Here is a 15,452-nt window from a genome sequence, read left to right on the forward strand (position 1 = left end):
CACTTCATCAAGCTCAGACCTCTCACTAATAACATTTATTTAAATGGTTCAAATGGCTCTAACCACTATGGGACTTAACATCTGAGGTAATCAGTCCCCTAGACTTAGAACTACTTAATAACTACCAACTTAAGGTCATCACATACATCCATGCCCAAGGCAGGATTCGAAACTGCGACCGTAGCAGCAGCGCGGTTCCGGACTGAATCGCCTAGAACCGCTCGGCCACAGCGGCCGGCAACATCTATTAATACTTTTCATAATACGTATGTGTTAATCTCTCCTGTATTACGCACCAGTGTAGCTAAAATCCTTCAATAAAGTTGTTTTAAGAATCTGACACTGTTTCCAGTACACATAGGGTGTCCCAGTAAAGATAGTAAATTTTCAGGGATACGACAGGAACGATTATTCAAAGCAAAAAAATCTATTAAACATTTGATCTAAAGTGCATGCCTTAAGACGTACGGGCACCTCGTCATCTTCGATATCGCGAAAAAAAGCTTGTACTGCGACCTTTTCGCTGTCCATATTTTGAGAGGTGGTTATAAGGTACAAAAGAAGAAAATAGGTCCTATAAACGAGGGCCCTAAGGTGCATAGTTTAAGCGCTATGATTACTTGCTCAACTTTGTTACTGTGAAATACATCTCTTTTACCGAAGTAGTTCTCGTAGCTCTAAAAGTATGCATTTTAGAGCTCAATTTTCTAAACTTTTTTCCCAATACATGAAAAGCAAAGAGTTTGCAGTACAAGGTATTTATTTCAGAGTATCGAAGATGAAGCCCCTAGCTCTTAAGGCATGCCATGTTTACTGGGTTTTTTGTTTTGAATTACCGTTCCTGTCATATTGACCATTCTTCCTGGGACACACGCGTCAAAAGAAAATGAGACGCATGGAGAGAATACTACGTAAACTGTTTATTATTTCAGAAGTAATCGCCAATCTGTTAATACTTTTATCCCAGTGAGAGACAAGACAGTCATTCTCTTCATGGGAAATTTTTTACGGTTGCCTGCAGAACTATGTACCGAAGCGTTCACCTCTACGTACACTACAAATCGACGGTCATGGCTGTCACTCCTCAGGGCTCCAAAAATATGTGAATTACATGGTGAGGAATCAGGACGGTATGGAGGACGGATAAGGGTTTCACAGAGAAGCATCTGCAGCGCAGTCGAAACAACATTGGCAACACGTGGGCCCTCCAGCAACAAGTAGGTTGCAGATGTTTCTCTGGGAAGCCGCTTTTTCCATCTGTCTCGTTTTCACACTGTTGCCCCTTGTATGGCGTATCCTCTTCACCTAAGATGAGCGTCATCGAATGAATGTGCATGGTCCATTCACATTAAGGTGACCACCACCTGTGTTGGACGTCAAAGTACAATGCTCATTCCACGTCGGCGGGCTATAAGTGGAGGTAATATAAAAGGCGTCTGGGGAACGGAGAAAACCGTGCATTCGTAAATCGGAACGGGGCAATTAAGCTGACGTCCAAAATGACAGGATCATTAGATTTCAGACCAAGGGTGGAAGCATTTCTGAAATTGCTACGTTCATGAAGTGTTCGGGTGCCGCCGTGGTTAAAGTACACAGTACATGGTGAAATGGTGCTGTCTAAACCCGGGCCAAGGTAACTGAATGCGTCGCGGAGCATGAAAGGGGTGGTCGACGGTTGCGGAGATGTGTACAAGCAAATAGAAGGGCAACTGTTGGACAACTGACAGCCCAGATGAACCAAGGGGGCTACGAACAGTGTCTCCTCAACGACCGTTCAGCGAATGCTCCTGAATGTTGGCCACCTATGATGACTACAATTCGTTGATGAAGTCTGAAATTTTCTGGCCAGTACCAAACCTGGACATCCAGTGAGTGGCAACGGCTGGCCTTTACAGATGACTCACGTTCTATGCTCCATCGAACAGATGATCGTTGGCGTGTACGGCATGAAACACCCTGAAAATATCGTCGGAAAATTCCAGGCCGGAGGGGGGAGGGCTATGATCTGTGGAATATTTTCGTGGCATTTCGTAAGTGATCTCGTCGTAGATCAACAGAAAGACGTGCGTCTACCTTGCTCTTCTTTCATTCATTTACAATATACGATTTTGTAGTCATATTATTACCATTACTAATATAGCAATTTTGTAGTCATATTATTACCAATACTAATATAGCAATTCCCCCCCCCCCCCCCGGTGAACCATGGACCTTGCCGTTGGTGGGGAGGCTTGCGTGCCTCAGCGATACAGATAGCCGTACCGTAGGTGCAACCACAACGGAGGGGTATTTGTTGAGAGGCCAGACAAACGTGTGGTTCCTGTAGAGGGGCAGCAGCCTTTTCAGTAGTTGCAAGGGCAACAGTCTGGATGATTGACTGATCTGGCCTTGTAACAATAACCAAAACGGCCTTGCTGTGCTGGTACTGCGAACGGCTGAAAGCAAGGGGAAACTACAGCCGTAATTTTTCCCGAGGGCATGCAGCTTTACTGTATGATTAAATGATGATGGCGTCCTCTTGGGTAAAATATTCCGGAGGTAAAATAGTCCCCCATTCGGATATCCGGGCGGGGACTACTCAAGAGGATGTCGTTATCAGGAGAAAGAAAACTGGCGTTCTACGGATCGGAGCGTGGAATGTCAGATCCCTTAATCGGGCAGGTAGGTTAGAAAATTTAAAAAGGGAAATGGATAGGTTAAAGTTAGATATAGTGGGAATTAGTGAAGTTCGGTGGCAGGAGGAACAAGACTTTTGTCAGGTGACTACAGGGTTATAAACACAAAATCACATAGGGGTAATGCAGGAGTAGGTTTAATAATGAATAGGAAAATAGGAATGCGGGTAAGCTACTACAAACAGCATAGTGAACGCATTATTGAGGCCAAGATAGATACGAAGCCCACACCTACTACAGTAGTATATATGCCAACTAGCTCTCGAAGAAATTGAAGAAATGTATGATGAAATAAAAGAAATTATTCAGATAGTGAAGGGAGACGAAAATTTAATAGTCATGGGTGACTGGAATTCGAGTGTAGGAAAAGGGAGAGAAGGAAACATAGTACGTGAATACGGATTGGGGCTAAGAAATGAAAGAGGAAGCCGCCTGGTAGAATTTTGCACAGAGCACAACATAATCATAGCTAACACTTGGTTTAAGAATCATGAAAGAAGGTTGTAAACATGGAAGAACCCTGGAGATACTAAAAGGCATCAGATAGATTATATAATGGTAAGACAGAGATTTAGGAACCAGGTTTTAAATTGTAAGACATTTCCAGGGGCAGATGTGGACTCTGACCACAATCTATTGGTTATGACCTGTAGATTAAAACTGAAGAAACTGCAAAAAGGTGGGAATTTAAGGAAATGGGACCTGGATAAACTGAAAGAACCAGAGGTTTTACAGAGTTTCAGGGAGAGCATAAGGGAACAATTGACAGGAATGGGGGAAAGAAATACAGTAGAAGAAGAATGGGTAGCTTTGAGGGATGAAGTAGTGAAGGCAGCAGAGGATCAAGTAGGTAAAAGGACGAGGGCTAGTAGAAATCCTTGGGTAACAGAAGAAATATTGAATTTAATTGATGAAAGGAGAAAATATAAATGTGCAGTAAATGAAGCAGGCAAAAAGGAATACAAACGTCTCAAAAATGATATCGACAGGAAGTGCAAAATGGCTAAGCAGGGATGGCTAGAGGACAAATGTAAGGATGTAGAGGCTTATCTCACTAGGGGTAAGATAGATACTGCCTACAGGAAAATTAAAGGGACCTTTGGAGATAAGAGAACCACTTGTATGAATATCAAGAGCTCAGATGGAAACCCAGTTCTAAGCAAAGAAGGGAAAGCAGAAAGGTGGAAGGAGTATATAGAGGGTCTATACAAGGGCGATGTACTTGAGGACAATATTATGGAAATGGAAGAGGATGTAGATGAAGATGAAATGGGAGATACGATACTGCGTGAAGAGTTTGACAGAGCACTGAAAGACCTGAGTCGAAACAAGGCCCCGCGAGTAGACAACATTCCATTGGAACTACTGACGGCCTTGGGAGAGCCAGTCCTGACAAAACTCTACCATCTGGTGAGCAAGATGTATGAGACAGGCGAAATACCCACAGACCTCAAGAAGAATATAATAATTCCAATCCCAAAGAAAACAGGTGTTGACAGATGTGAAAATTACCGAACAATCAGTTTAATAAATTACAGCTGCAAAATACTAACGCGAATTCTTTACAGACGAATGGAAAAACTGGTAGAGGCCGACTTCGGGGAAGATCAGTTTGGATTCCATAGAAACACTGGTACATGTGAGGCAATACTGACCTTACCACTTATCTTAGAATAAAGATTAAGGAAAGGCAAACCTACGTTTCTAGCATTTGTAGACTTAGAGAAAGCGTTTGACAATGTTGACTGGAATATTCTCTTTCAAATTCTAAAGGTGGCAGGGGTAAAATACAGGGAGCGAAAGGCTATTTACAATTTGTACAGAAACCAGATGGCAGTTATAAGAGTCGAGGGACATGAAAGGGAAGCAGTGGTTGGGAAGGGAGTAAGACAGGGTTGTAGCCTCTCCCCGATGTTATTCAATCTGTGTATTGAGCAAGCAGTAAAGGAAACAAAAGAAAAATTCGGAGTAGGTATTAAAATCCATGGAGAAGAAATAAAAACTTTGAGGTTCGCCGATGACATTGTAATTCTGTCAGAGACAGCAAAGGACTTGGAAGAGCAGTTGAATGGAATGGACAGTGCCTCGAAAGGAGGATATAAGATGAACATCAACAAAAGCAAAACGAGGACAATGGAATGTAGTCAAATTATGGCGGGTGATGCTGAGGGAATTAGATTAGGAAATGAGACACTTACAGTAGTAAAGGAGTTTTGCTATTTGGGGAGCAAAATAACTGATGATGGTTGAAGTAGAGAGGATATAAAATGTAGACTGGCTATGGCAAGGAAAGCGTTTCTGAAGAAGAGATATTTGTTAACATCGAGTATAGATTTAAGTGTCAGGAAGTCATTTATGAAAGTATTTGTATGGAGTGTAGCCATGTATGGAAGTGAAACATGGACGATAAATAGTTTGGACAAGAAGAGAATAGAAGCTTTCGAAGTGTGGTGCTACAGAAGAATGCTGAAGATTAGATGGGTAGATCACATAACTAATGAGGAAGTATTGAATAGGATTGGGGAGAAGAGAAGTTTGTGGCACAACTTGACCAGAAGAAGGGTTCGGTTGTTAGGACATGTTCTGGGGCATCAAGGGATCACTAATTTATTATTGGAGGGCAGCGTGGAGGGTAAAAATCGTAGAGGGAGACCAAGAGATGAATACACTAAGCAGATTCAGAAGGATGTAGGTTGCAGTAGGTACTGGGAGATGAAGAGGCTTGCACAGGATAGAGTAGCATGGAGAGCTGCATCAAACCAGTCTCAGGACTGAAGACCACAACAACAACAACAATATAGCAATAGCATACTTTCCATTCTCATGATTTTTCAGCATAATGAAACTGGAGAGAGGATCGGAGCCAGGTACTTTAACTTTATTTTCATATTCAGTAGTTTCCATCAGCTAACCATGTCGCCTTTCCTTTCCCGCGCTGATCTTTGAGCTTGGAGGTATGTTCCTCCTTCTTATTCTTCTAAGTAGTAGTACCAACCTAAAACCCAATTTCACCTGCATGTTTGTCTCTCAAAAGAGGCCCCCCTGATGACTCCCTGACTAAAATCTATCCAATCACGAATCACTCCGCCAAGTCAGGATTGTCTGCTTGAACGGCAGCTAGTTCGGCGGCAGATCCGTATCCCCTGATTGGCCGGCGAAAAGTGCGCCAATTCCCACCCCCTCAAGGCCCGGCTCCGCTGGCGCAACAGCAGTAATCGGTTAGCAACCGTGGGGAGTCGGTGGCGAGATCCAGAAGAAGACGACTGCAAGCTGGTAAGCTTGCGTGCTCTTGCTAGGTTCAGAAGTGGATTGAGTCGCGAATGCATATTAACGTGCTAGCTGATCTTCAATTTCGGGAGAATTTACGACTCATTGCTTTTATTTCTTCCTCATTTGCAATTTTGTTCTTGGACTTGGCGTCAGAGCCTGGCCGGTTGCAGTATGCAAAATATACGTGCGACTCTCAGTCACCACGTTCGGTATGATTAAAACCCCCTTGTAACCACATCGCCTTCAGAGAATGTCTTTCCTTTTCCAATACTCCGTTATATTAGTGAACATTTCATAACGGCCCTTTGTGTGATAGGTTTTCCCTTCTTTGTCGCCCATGTGTTCAAATGGCTCTAAGCACTATGGGACTTAAAATCTGAGGTCATCAGTCTACTAGACTTAGAACTACTTAAACCTAACTAATCTAAGGACATTACTTACATAAATGCCCGAGGCAGGATTCGAACCTGTGCCCATAGCGGAAGCGCGGTTCCGGACTGAAGCGCCTTGAACCGTTCGGCCACTGCGGCCGGCGCCCACGTGTGAACACGTGGCGAGTAGTACTGCACATGATAACTAAATTGAATCAAAAGTAGCATGGCCCACGTTTGTTGTTATTCGTATTCGTAAATCAAAGTATTGCAGAATGAGTTATGAATTTTATTAGCTCACGGACGGGAGGACGCTCTAATAACGTGCACCCACAAATGATTCATAGTTTGCATTTTCAATATATTTACGTATTAGCTATTGGATACCGTCTCTTAACTTTCACTAATTATTAGAGTAAATTCTTTTCTGGACGGTCAGCTCCCACCTTTCCTTGTCCTTAGTCCATTTCGAAAGCTAGTATTGTGGGTGACTGTTGAATTTAGGCCATATCCCCCCATACACCCAATCTTGTATTAACATCCGTATGTAACAAAATATGTATACTCAATAATTATACTTCTCTTGTACAAGCGTAATTTCGATTTACAATAAACTGTTGTGATGTTAATCCGGCTTTCAATGAAAATTGTTAACCCCATTTGTAGAGATATCAGTGAAATACTAGCACTGCAAAGCCCCACGTCGAAAATGCTCGTCTTAAGAAGCTAAAATTAATTGTAAATCCAATGAGTAGTTCTTGTTTGATGGTGGTAGATATTTTTCATGCTGTCAGATAGAAGATTCTTGCGCCAAGCCCTAATTCTTTCTATGCGCCGACGTCTCTTGTATGTCGTTATCTGTATGAAATACAACCCCAGTCCTCCCTTCTAGGTAAGGGAAAGTCACACTGCTAGCGCAGTTGTGAGTAAAATCCACGTTATGTGGTGAAAGGGGAGGTCCTGCCATTCCCGATCCCTTTTAATTGGCAAGCCACCTCCTTTATTATCCTTGGAGACAATGTCCACCTGTGCGTGCGGTTTGTTTTTCTTCGGGACGATGGCATCTACCGGCAGATCACTGCGTCAACCAGCGGGACGATGCAACGTGTCACACAGATCGCAGCGTACATTCGTGGTTCTGAGTGCAGGAGGATGAGTTTACCGTGCTCTCCTGGTCACCGCACTCATTGGACTTAAAACCAATAGACAAACTGTGGCGCCATTGATCCTAGGCTCTAAACCAAGCGCCCCGAGAAAATCGCGCTGCCAACGACATGTTTTCATATCGCCGTCAGGACCTTCTACAACTGCATCGACTGCCTTCTTGCACGTCTCTCAGCATCTCAGCAGCCCATGCTGCAAAAAGAGGTTAGTCAAGTTTTTGACACGTGGCCACATTAATGTGACTGGACAATGTAGGAAAACGTGTACGATTACCCGAAAGTATTTCAAGAACTGGGTTCTGTTTCTTTTTCTCCTTTTCTAGAGGCTGGTCTATTGGGGGGGGGGGGGGGGGAGGTCAAAAAGGGATTGTAGTAATCCAACCTTTGGTATTGATCAATGGTTCCCAACAGGGGACCCCCATGGGTCCGCGAGCTATACCAGAGGGGTCCGCAAGATGGTATTAGAATAAAAACTATATTGGTAGAGCACTTGCCCGCGAAAGGCAAAGGTCCCGAGTTCGAGTCTCGGTCGGGCACACAGTTTTAATCTGCCAGGAAGTTTGATATTAAATATATTTCGTATGATAATAGATTTTTTGTTTTGGCTGCTTCCTGCATGAGCAGAGCTTTAGCTAACGCTAACTTCTACGTCTTGCGTCTTCCTAGACCGTACAGAAATCGGCAGTGAGCATCAGCCGCTTCTTATTCATACGGAAGTAAGATGGCTTTTCCGATGTAGAATCTTGTCAAGATTTTTTTCGAAATTAGAGACGAGGTTCGTGTCTTCCTTCTTGACACAAAGTACGCGGATTTTCTCACTAACTTCTCTTGGCTTTGCTCAGTTGCGCACTTCGCTGATGTGTTTGAATATTAAACTTGAGTTTACAAGGAAAAATGTAGACATTTTCAAAGTTGAGGATAAGATTAGTGCTATGGTCAAGAAGTGTCAAATCAGGGCGTCACGGATAGAACACGAGTCACTAACTTTCTACTTTAAAACAATTCTTGGGATCATCAGAGGAGAGTTTGCCTGAATAGATCAAGATCAATGTAGCCGAGCATCTACGCAGCCTAGCCACCACTTTTAGAGAGTATTTCCCCGAACCTAACCCTGACGACAGATGGATTCGAAATCCCTTCAGCTGTGAAGATATAGACAAAATGCAAGGCCTCACTGAAGAGGAGCAAGATCAACTTGTGGATCTGTCCAGCTGTTTTACGATGATAAAAATTTTTATCGGTGATAAAATTACAGAATTCTGGGCAACAGCACGCAAGGATAAGAAGAAACTTGGTGATAAGGCAGTGAAAAATATCCTTCCATTTGCAACCACATATCGGTGTGAGCAAGCATTTTCTTTCACGTGTTTCATGAAAAAAAACATATAGGAATCGGCTCGACATGCGGTCGGCTTTCAGAGTGAAAGTTTCAAGTTTGGAACCTAACAGTTTAGAAATAATGGACTGAAAGGTCAGACTGAACACATCTCATTAAGAACTGAAAATTAAAACTAACTGTATACTGATGGAGTACTCTATTTTAACAGTATTTTTTCCAGATAAATAATACCTTATATGAAATTAGTGTTTTCATATTTTTCACCATGTCTACTCACTGCAATCTCAAGTGTAGTACACTTGAAAGACCAATACACTCAATTTTAATTTTTTCCTGTCATTTTCAGTTCATACTCAATTTTTATTTTTTTAAGGACTTTGTAATACGAAACATCCAGATCTGAAGACAAAAATTTTGAGCAGTAATCAAAAATTAAACCATAACAATGATGGCTAAATTGAAAAAGTTTAAAGCTCAATATTTTTTTAATAATGAATATATCAATGTTTTATTCTAAGTACTAAAAATAGAAAACGTATAAAGGACTCTTAATTTGGCTTTTTTACGTACTTGATACTGTGATATGACAGGATACAGATCATGCTCAATGAGGGGCTCCGCGAGAAAATTTTGTTTGGAAGCCCTGGTATAGATAATCGATTTTCCGTCTGTGGATCTGTGAGTGGACAACAAAGGCAATGACTATCAGTGATTCTGCTCACCGTGTACCGTATTGTAGCTTGAGGAGAACGTACATAAATGTAGAAACGTTATATCAAGAGATGAACCAACTGATGCACCAACATCATCAACAACTTCTCTGTGTGTCATTAGGCTGTCGTTCATAATCATTTGTTTCACTTTATCCATGATTTCGTCTACTGAAGGTATGTAGGGATCCAGGGCGCTCGTTAAGATTTGTTACTGATAAGTCAGATGTATGAGTATCATGGAAACCTTCATGAACTCAAATGGGTATCCTGGGAGGAAAGAAGACATTCCTTTCACGAAAGATTATTAAGAACGTTTAGAGAACAGGCCTCTTCCCTCAACACACTTCCCAAGTAAGAACCGCAAAGACAGGATATGTTAGGTGTCATGTGGAATCATACGTGTCAGTGGTTCCAAACGGAGGTGTAAGCGTTAAAGGGATTTGAAGGGTGTTCCTGATTCACGGCTAATTTTTGCGACGTTGGGGATTCACTCACCCACACTCTACCTCGACCCTCTTCCCCCTTCGATGAATTGTAAAATAATCGAGTGCATTTTTGAAAACATAGTTCTAAATACCTTTTAAGGTGTATCAGATTTTATAATAAGTGGATATACCAGTGTGATACAAAGCTATATGTGGATATACCACTGTGATACAAAGCTATATGGGCTGTCACAAAAAAGTTTCTTATTTCATTCACATCATTATATTTAGATGAAAGAAGTTTTAGAATGCTCAGTAATTTTCTGACAATGAAAGGGGAACTCGGCGGGTAAATTTCGTGGTTAGTTGTTGTTGTTCTTGTGGTCATCAGTCCTGAGACTGGTTTGATGTAGCTCTCCATGCTACTCTATCCTGTGCAAGCTTCTTCATCTCCCAGTACCTACTCCAACCTACATCCTTCTGAATCTGCTAAGTGTATTCATCTCTTGGTCTCCCTCTACGATTTTTACACTCCACGCTGCCCTCCAATACTACATTGGTGATCCCTTGATGCCTGAGAACATGTCCTACCAACCGATCCCTTCTTCTAGTAAAGTTGTGCCACAGACTCTTCTTCTCCCCAATGCTATTCAATACCTCTACAAAAGTTATGTGATCTACCCATATAATCTTCAGCATTCTTCTGTAGCACCACATCTCAAAAGCTTATATTCTCTTCTTGTCCAAACAATTTATCGTCCATGTTTCACTTCCATACATGGCTACACTCCATACAAATACTTTCAGAAACGACTTCCTGACACTTAAATCTATACTCGATGTTAACAAATTTCCCTTCTTCAGAAATGCCTTCCTTGCCATTGCCAGTCTACATTTTATATTATCTCTACTTCGAACTTCGATCATCGTCAGTTATTTTGCTTCCCAAATAGCAAAACTCCTTTACTACTTTAAGTGTCTCATTTCATAATCTAATTCCCTGAGCATCACCCGACTTAATTAGACTACATTCCATTATCCTCGTTTTGCTTTTGTTGATGTTCATCTTATATCCTCCTTTCAAGACACTATCCATTCCGTTCAACTGCTCTTCCAAGTCCGTTGCTGTCTCTGACAGAATTACAATGTCATCGGCGAACCTCAAAATTTTTGTCTTTTCTCCATGGATTTTAATTCCTACTCCTAATATTTCTTTTGCTTCCTTTACTGCTTGCTTAATATACAGATTGTATAACATTGGGGAGAGGCTACAACCCTGTCTCACTCCCTTCCCAACCACTGCTTCCCTTTCGTGTCCCTCGACTCTTACAACTGCCATCTGGTTTCTGTATTTTACCCCTGCCACCTTTAGAATTTGAAAGAGAGTAATCCAGTCAACATTGTCAAGAGAGTTCTCTAAGTCTACAAATGCTAGAAACGTAGGTTTGCCTTTCCTTAATCTAGCTTCTAAGATAAGTCGTAGGGTCAGTATTGCCTCACGTGTTCCAATATTTCTACGGAATCCAAACTGATCTTCCCCGAGGTCGGTTTCTACTAGTTTTGCCATTCGTCTGTAAAGAATTCGCGTTAGTATTTTACAGCCGTGACTTATTAAACTGATAGTTCGATGATTTTTACGCATCTGTCATTCACCTGCTTTCTTTGGGATTGGAATTATTATATTCTTCTTGAAGTCTGAGGGTATTTCGCCTGTCTCATACATCTTGCTCACCAGATGGTAGAGTTTTATCAGGAATGGCTCTCCCAAGGCTGTCAGTAGTTCTAGTGGAATGTTGTCTACGCCCGGGGCCTTGTTTCGACTCAGTTCTTTCAGTGCTCGGTCAAACTCTTCACGCAGTATCGTATCTCCCATTTCATCTTCATCTACATCCTCTTCCATTTCGATAATATTGTCCTCAAGTACATCGCCCTTTTGACAGTTAGCAACAGACTAAATATCCGGTAGGTCTCACGCCGTCCTGAGAATTTACCAATACAGCAAAGAATAAATCGAGTGATCGGGGCTAGTACAACATGCGATACCAAAAAATTCCCGTTAATATTTTTAACACACCTCTGTATTAAGTTAGAGACATACGACGCATTTTAAGCCAATAGACATAAGGCATAGCGCGATAAACAGGTGTTACCATTTTCATGCGGCTCTGAGGATACGAGTAGCCGCTATTTTAAGCCGCCTACAGGTGCGGCAGCCTCCGCTGCGCCTGCCAGCAGACGGGAGTGGGTGCGGGTCCCTGAAGGGTCGGAGGAGGCGCCGTAGTGCTGCGCTCGGTGAGGCCGCCGCTGGAGCGTGAAGCAGATAGGCGGCCTCCCACGCGCGGGCCACGGACGGCCCTTTGTCCCGGCAGCCGGCAGCTGGGAGAGCGGGCGCGGCCTGCGGATCACAGGAAGTAATTGGGCGCCGGGCCGCGCGTGCAGCCGCTACGCGCCCGGGCCTAATTCGTTTTAGCGCGCCCTCCCCCCCTCCCGGCCCCTCCTCCTCACCCTCACCATCGCTTCATCCTCGCCCTCTCCGGCACGCTCGGTCTGTGAGGGTGTGTGTAGCAACCTGTTGATTCGGCGCCAAACGTTTCCGGCACGTGTCGCTTTCTCCCATCCACAGCCCATTTGGGAAGATCCAACGAAGAACTTTCCCTCAGTTATACAAGCGTCAGACGCATCTGCACGTACACCTACAACGAGATCTACGTACTTATACAGGGTGGTCCATTGATCGTGAGCAGGTCAAATATCTCACGAAATAAGCGTCAGACAACTACAAAGAGCAAAACTTGTCTAGCTTGAAGGGGGAAACCAGATGGCGCTATGGTTGGCCCGCTATATGGCGCTGCCGTAGGTCAAACGGATGTCAACTGCGTTTTTTTTAAAATAGGAACCCCCATTTTTATTACTTATTCGTGTAGTACGTAAAGAAATATGAATGTTTTATTTGGACCACTTTTTTCGCTTTGTGATAGTCACAAACATATGGCTCACAATTTTAGACGAACAGTTGGTAACAGGTAGCTTTTTAAATTAAAATACAGAACGTAGGTACGTTGGAACATTTTATGTCGGTTGTTCCAATATGATACATATACCTTTGTGAACTCATCATTTCTGAGAACGCATGCTGTTACAGCGTGATAACCTGTAAATACCACATTAATGCAATAAATGCTCAAAACCTCAATGCATTTGGCAATACGTGTGACGACATTCCTCTCAAGCAACGAGTAGTTCGCCTTCCGTAATGTTCGCACATGCATTGACAATGCGCTGACGCATGTTGTCAGGCGTTGTCGGTGGATCACGATAGCAAATATCCTTCAACTTTCCCCACAGAGAGAAATCCTGGGACGTCAGATCCGGTGAACGTGCGAGCCATGGTATGGTGCTTCGACGACCAATCCACCTGTCATGAAATATGCTATTCAATACCGCTTCAACCGCACGTGAGCTATGTGCCAGACATCCATCATGTTGGAAGTACATCGCCATTCTGTCTAACATCTGTAGAACATTACGTAGGAAATCAGCATACATTAAAAAAAATCTTTATTAACACAACAATACTAATTACACATATTTAACCCACCCTAACATGATTAGTGGGCCATTAATTGTTACATAGAATTGATTTATAATGCAGCTTGATATTACAATTATGTTAGTGAACTACAGTTTAAAGTCATTACAGTATGGTTAGTTTTCTACAACAATGGGCAGTTTAGTTTAACTTACTTTATTTATTTAATTATCTAACCTAGAAATGACTACTAACTGCAGCGTCACAGGTGTTTCAGTAAAATACAAACCTACTTAGAATAGCCAGGCTCCTCGAGCTAACCCCGAGGAGCATGCCCCTGGCACTGGGCCAGCCAAGGTTAGTATTCGCTGCAGTTACCTATATTAGTGTTCTAATCTAAGTCCTACTAAATACTAACTTAACCTACGTCATCATCGGTGCTTTTGGTCACAATCGGTATAATTGACCCCACTCCCCCTAATCCCGTACGTGGCGGTTTCCAACTGATGGAAGCCTGCTATTCCACGCACAGGCGGTATGGGAATGGGATCAGGGCTATGAATTAGTACCTATTCTTGGTCCCTCAGGTAATCTGTTAACACTTTTCGTGATACCTCATCTGCCAGAGCATTCAAAGTATGAAAAGTGTCTTCATGTCTAAGTAGTTTGTATGTGTCGTTGCTCGGAAGTCTGTCTCGGAGTGTTGTCGCGACGTCATTGAAGAGAGGGCACTCCACCGAGCCACAGTCACACTCCGGGGTTGCCCTTTTCCCAAAGAGACATAGATATGTCGGATAGGATCCATGACCGGTGAGAAAATGAATGAGTCCTCGTGTAGGTTCAAAGTATTTCATGACCCCACGCTCTTTTACATCGGGTAAGAACTGGAAGGTTCTTCTCCCCGTTTCTTCTTCCTCCCAAACCCTCTGCCAAAGTTCCTCCCCTCTGTTTCGTATTTCTCTCTTATCCTCTACCCTCACACCCATGATCTCTATTATTTTCTCCTTGTTCCCTTTTTTGGCCCAGTACCATGCCGCTTGTTCGCGTATCTTAATATCTAGCGGTCAGAGCCCCATTATGACTAACAGAGCTCCCCCTGGTGATGTCCTGTAGGCCCCTACTGATCTCAAAATCATGCTTCTTTGGACTCTTCTCACTGTCATGGCGGGCACAACCCGCGTGAGCCTGTGCGCCCAGACACCCGAGCCGTAACCCACTACTGAGGTTTGAATACTATTATGATAAAGTTTGATGAGATGAGGAGGAAGATGAAATCTTTTATGTCCAATGGAGATGAGATTGATTAGTAGTTGGAGAGCTCTCTGGGTTACGGTTTCTTTGCGTCTTCCGAAGTTCCATCTCTTGTCAATTATAACCCCCAGGTATCGCATCTCCCGACGCCGAAGAACTGGTGAACCATCAATTCTGACAGTGGGATTCCTGATAAGCTGACCTTTTAGCAGTAAGTATGTAGATTTACTTGGAGTTGTGTTTAGGCATCATTGGTGCAGTTTCTCTATGGCCCTTTCGATCTTTGGCTCAATGTCCTCTCGGCTGCGACCGCCAACCAGCAGGAGGAGGTCATCTGCGTAGGCTATCACCTCTAGCACTTCTTCACTTTGTTGTAGTCCGTCTAGCAATGGTTCCATATGGAGGTCCCAGAAAAGGGGCCCCAGAACAGAGCCTTGGGGACACCCCTTGGTAATTACTTTCCCGATTCTCCCGCTAGGGGGTGACAGCCAAACCTCCCGGTCCTTACAATAGCTCCTCAGACACCCATATAGCGGCCCTGGACACTCTTTCTCCCAGAGACAGGAGAAGAGCGAAGGCCACCACAGGTTGTCGAAGGCGCCACTGATATCCACCATGCTACCGACGATGTACTTATGTAGGGCTGACCCACAGACTTCAGCCGCCAGAACGATAGCATCAGATGCCGACTGCCCCGGTCTGAAGCCAAACTGCCT

Source organism: Schistocerca serialis, chromosome 4 (assembly GCF_023864345.2).
Source record: "Schistocerca serialis cubense isolate TAMUIC-IGC-003099 chromosome 4, iqSchSeri2.2, whole genome shotgun sequence".
NCBI classification, from domain to species: Eukaryota; Metazoa; Arthropoda; class Insecta; order Orthoptera; family Acrididae; genus Schistocerca; species Schistocerca serialis.